We start from the raw sequence: 5,723 nt of genomic DNA, 5'->3' as shown, positions 1-5,723 counted from the left end.
TTATTCTAAAAATTCACTGTGAGCCCAGGGAAAGCTTCAGATTAACATCTTTTTTGTATTTAAACACAATACCTGTTTGAAACTTGTGAGCAGCTTTTTGCCTTTTTGGACACCTCCATGTTATCCCTGGCAGTGTGGAGAAGCTCTCAAGTCCTTTGTCTACACAGGTAATTGAAAATAAACCACCACTGTCTGAGCATGAATGCAACATTCAGGACCAGAACTGGTTTTGGTCGTTAGGCTAATTCAACTGGATGAAAGTAAATTTACAGCAGGGCTGATTGTAAGAGTCTGCCTGCAGTAAACAGTGGCTGGGGCCAAGAGCTCAGGTGGGAGTCCAGAAGCAGCACTAATATAAATATTGGAAATTTCCTGACTAAAAAAGTGGAAGTCTGTTACAGGCCTGTAAATTCGTTTAGTTTGGCTTAGGTGCATGGGACCAGAGGCATTTCATGCTGCTTGAGAATTGTGTTATTGAACAGCCATTGTTGCAATTAGCCTTAATAGAAAAATCCTCTTGAAAGCATATTTCAGTTCATTGTTTGAACTCTGCCTTTAGCTCAGTTATTAATTTTCTATCTATCTAATTACCAAGTCATATTTCCTCTTTGTTACAAACTCCCTGCTATTTTATCGCTTATAAAGAGCTAGCCTGACTTTTTACATCCTTACTGCTATACACCTAACATGTAAATTGCTTCAGGAATTCACTTGGGGCAGTTTGTTAAGCAAATCTCATTAATTTACTTGCCTGGATTGCCTATACACTTCTCTGCAGCTGGGAGTGCAGGTGCATGCAAACACTGGTGACCCCATTTTATGAGGTGCTGGATACTCCTTTCTGGCACACAGCCCTGCTTTCACTGCAACCACCCTCGTGCTTCTTGGCAAGCACCAGCACAGTGACTACCTTCATTAGCAGCCTCTTCAGAGAAGGAAAACACCAAGTTAGCTTGGAGACTGGATTCATTTAGCATCAATACTGATGTTTCTCTTGACTGCAGGATGACACTATGTTTTGGGAACTATGGGAAGATTTGCAGGACTGATGTCAATCTGCAAGCCAGCAGGTATCATTTAACACTCTCCTTTCCACTGCTCGCCGTCCCTCTAAGTTACACTGTTGGACTACTTTTCTTTGCTCCTTTTCCAAATTATAGGGATGTGGGGTATCTCTGTGGTTTCTGTTCCCTCACAATCTGTGGGGGAAATCTCCATACAGGCTGAAAGGCTGTATGGAGATACTGTTGCATGAAGTTCCCTGGACTTCTGCTGCTACTGACAGCTCTTGGAAGCATGGCTAGACTTTAGACCTGACATGATCTGACATAGCTTCATTAAGGCATTTTCCATGAGTGTGTTTTTCTTAGCTTTTAGTGCATTGTAATATAGAGACTGGTTTGTATATAGGAAAATGCCGAAATGAGCATGTACTGCTACCACAAAGACCCTCGTATGTATTCTTCTGTGCTCCATGAGGAAGAAAAGCTAATTCCTAGCCACAAAAATCATAGCACTAGTCAATGAAGAAGCCTTTTTGTTCCATTAGCAACTTTGTTTTAGGAAGGCTGTGAGGGATCCATGTTCAAGTAGCACCTGTTTAGTGAAGGGATGCCCAGGAATGACCAAACCCTGCCTCAACAGGTCTCTGGTTTGCAGCTGTTTCTGAGGTGCAGAAGGCAACTTGTGGGACAGGAGACAAAGGGGTATGTCTGCAGAATGTGCTCGATGGCTTGGTTTCCTACAAAACACTTGTACTAACACAGGAGAAATGATGGGAAAAAATACCAGCCCATACCATGCAGGCTTATGAGGGGGAGGAGAATGGCCTGAAGTAATCAAATCCTTTTCCCTGCTGGCACTGCCGAGAGAAGCGTGTGCTCCCTTAACTCACCAGAGTCTGCTCAGAGCAGAGCTGCGTTCCTGTCGCCTGGGCTGGCAGCCACAGCGCCCTTCTGTCCTGAGTCATGGCCAGGGCTCGGCTGCCTTTGTCCTCAGGAAATTTAATTCTGGAGTCAAGAAAAACTTTACCTTGTGCATCAGAATCAAAGAGCTACTACACACATAACATATTCCAACAAGTTCAAAAATCTGGAAGGATCTGCTTGGGTCATGAAACCCAGTCCCTACGATCCCAGGCAGCCACACAATAGGTGTTTAATCCACTGCATTCGCTAGAGCATCCCCTCCATGCCATAGCTCTGGGCTGCAAATATTTCCCTATATCCTGTCATAAGTGTAACCTCTTTTGTACACGCTACCAAAAGTCCACAAGACTGTAACATGCCATGGCAAAAAGGCACAGGAGATATGGAAAGGGTCACCACAACCTGAGGTCCCTGCAGCAGTGGGGATTTATTGGGTGAACATGCCAGTCTGATCTAGAAACTGATGGCAGCTCATCTACCCTTTAGTTTGGGTTTTAATCTACAGATTCTTCCTTTTGTCATTTGTAGACAAGGAATTTCAGTGACCATTTTCTCCCTGTAAATTGCATGGGTGGTTTTGTAACTGTGCCTGGTGTCATCTTCGTGCTCTGGCTAGAGGCTGTCTAACAGCTTCTTACCCAAGCACTTCTTATTGTAATTCCAGATTGTTTACTTGCATTTAGTTTGGTTTCTCACACAAAGCCACAGCCAGAAACCACGTCCACAAATGACAGAACAGGGTTGTGTTGCTAATTAGTGCCCTGCCAATTTATGATATTCTACTAAACCTAAGCTCCCAGCACAAGTGGCCACATGTTATGCTCTGCTCTAAATTTGCCCAAGAGGTCAAATGGAAACTACACTGGTTCTTTTTCAAAACAGTGAAAATTCAAATTAAAGCGAATGCCAAAGATACTCCGAGGCCCTTTGTCACACTTAACAATACATTATTCCTATTGATTCATCTAGAGTGCATGAAACATGTGTAAGTCATGGCACGGAGTGAATCTGAAGTCTGTCAGGAGGGAACTGGTCTGTGGAAAGACAAAATGATGGGCAGAGGAGCATCAGCCCCCATGTTCCCCAACACTGCAAGCAAACCACAGGGGCACCCAGCGCACAGGCAGCTAATGCTGGTCTTTTGGCAGGGGCTGTGCTAGAAAGCACATGTGCAGAGGGCAGAGAGCCTGTCACGAGCAGAAGTATCTGTACAAATGCCCACCCAGCGGAAACTATAAGACAACGGTGAAGCACAACAAGGGCAGTGCTGACACTCCCAACCTTTTGGTTGCATTTCTGCTTTATACGTTAGCCCCACAGGCATCAGCCTGAGCTTCTCAGATGACAGGCTTTTTCCCACAGCTGGGGTCAGGGCAGCCACCTGTCTCCCTGCAGCAGCTGGTTGTCTCCTCATTAGGATGAAAAACACAACTGTGGTAATACAAGGGCTTCTATATTTTGTTGACCCCTGTCTTTGCAGCAGCTGCTGCTACTGTCCTAGCACCAGGGTGCAAACTCTAAGCTAGAGCTGCAAGCTGAAGGAATAACTCATTCATGTAGAAGCAACCTCCAAGCCTTCAGTGCGGAGTGAGGCATGCCACAGGAGAGTAGCTTCCAGGATTTTGTAGTACAAGGTCTTGGTGCATCTGCCTGTCGTGAGAGCGCTTTGGGGTTAACTGCAGTGAACCACCTTATGTCTTTTTCATACCTCTAGAAATCACTTTGAGAAGTTAGCACAAGTACATCCTAGCTGGCGTATGTGCCATTACTGCTTGTGATGCCAGCTGGAGAGAGCATTTGGATTTGAAACATCTAGGAAGGGCTGAACCGTCTCACAAAACTGGGACAGCCACGCTGTGAACATCCAGCACCCACGTCGCCAGCCGCACTGCAACATGTGTTCATTCTCACAACATGCTATGGTGTCAATTTTTATTGCTTTGTTTTTACAGGAATAAACAGCTTGAATAGGTGACTGACGCTAGAAAGGCATTCTGTTTTGTGTAATTTTACCAAGTTTGTAGATGTCCTTCTTAAACATTGGAGGAAATTTTAGATACTGGTGCAGAGCTCTGGAGCTGGGGTGCAGACAAGAATCCCACAAAGTATCAGCAGGGCGCACCCCCCCCCCCCCACACAGTACCGGCGGGGCCCCCCCCCCCCCCCCCAAAGTGTAGCTACATTGCAATTGGTAGCTAATGGTGCCATCCATTGGCACAATGTGGGCAATGGCGGCTTTTAGAGAGAGGATTTCTGTGCTGAAAGGCAAAAGCACTTAGATAACTAAAAAGAGCTTTCATGTCAGTCTGATGCCATTATGTTTAATGCAGCTGAATGTCTGACTTTTGCTGAAATAAAATAGTCTTACAGCAGTGGGAGGAGAGACACGTTTTACATGGTAGCAGCTTCATGGGAAGGAGAACAAGGCTATAGATGCCGTGAGCCTAATCACAGAAGTGTGGCTGATTTTGTGCATTGCAAAAGTGAGCATGGGATTGACATTTACATAAATCCCCTGGGAGAGCTGAGCAAAGGTGGAGTGACTGGCTTCCCCCTAGCATGGCCCAACAGGCACATGCGTCTCTGGCCCTCTCTTCTCTCCTTTGTGATTTCTCTTTGCTTCCAATGTGATGCCATTACAGAACCCTTATCGTGAGGGCATGGTAAAAGTAACCTTCCCAGCAAAACAGCTTCTCTTTTAAAATTTCATAATTTTTAAAATGAACAGGTTAATAAATTGTTTGAATTCTCTGGTCAGAGGGGTAAGTATGAATTTTCCTTTTCCATTCTGATACACAGTCTACATTGGACTAATGCACAGTGGAAAACTGGAAGCAAGGAGAAACGTTCCTCCTCCCCCTTAAGACATGGTCAGGGTCTCACTCTCTGGTCCCACACAGGACTGCACAGTAGAGTAAGGTTTGACTCATACTTTTCCCCACTGAAGGGTATCTAGCTAATACTGACCCTCTGGTACCAATTTTTCTCTCAGCCCATCTCCACGGGGCAAGACTTGCTAGCATGAGTAACACTTAGATCCACAAAGGATTCATGTGCCCAAAGCCACCCAAATGGCCATAGCATGACAATACAGAAAGTCTGAGATGTTAAACTCTCAACACAGTTGCTGCCCAGTCCTGGAGGTGCCTGAAGTCATTTCCATCATTATGTCCTCAGAGTGGCTCCATAAGCAGCTGCATTTTGGCTGAGCACCTGGCTTATGCTATGCGGCATTTAAATGCTGCTCCAGCTGGTTTGTCTGCAGGTGTTTTTGGAGCATACCTGATTGGGCTTGGGACAGAGTGGACCTGGGAGCAATGGGACCTCCCCGCTACCCTTTCTCCAATATGGTAGTGGCTGCAGCACTTTGCACACATGGTGTTAACCCTGGTTTGCCTTGGGTGTCAAACAGATATGCTCTTTTTCTGCCTACCCCCAAAAGTATAAACAAATCTGTACTCATAGAGGACAAGGCAGGGTAAGAACAGCTAAAAACAGCCTCTCATAAAAGTTACCCAAGATCCTACTGTTTGTGGTCTGCAGATTATGGATATGCTGCTACTCCCCTAGATCAAAGTCCCATTCATAGCCCAATTAGCAACTGTGGCCATGCTTTTAATGCCATGTACATGGGCAGATCAGTAGTGATTGTTGGTACAGGGCAGGAAACATCCCAAGCTAAATGCAAAATAGATATTAGTCTCTGGTCATCTTCCAGAGTTGGGCAGCTGGGATCAAACCACATGATTCAGACCATTTTCAGAGGAAATAACATAGCTACCATCTGGCTTTGTA

Source organism: Phaethon lepturus, unplaced genomic scaffold (assembly GCF_000687285.1).
Source record: "Phaethon lepturus isolate BGI_N335 unplaced genomic scaffold, ASM68728v1 scaffold2347, whole genome shotgun sequence".
NCBI lineage: Eukaryota > Metazoa > Chordata > Aves > Phaethontiformes > Phaethontidae > Phaethon > Phaethon lepturus.
The sequence above is the reverse complement of the archived record's forward strand: the minus strand, read 5'-3'. Positions refer to the sequence as shown.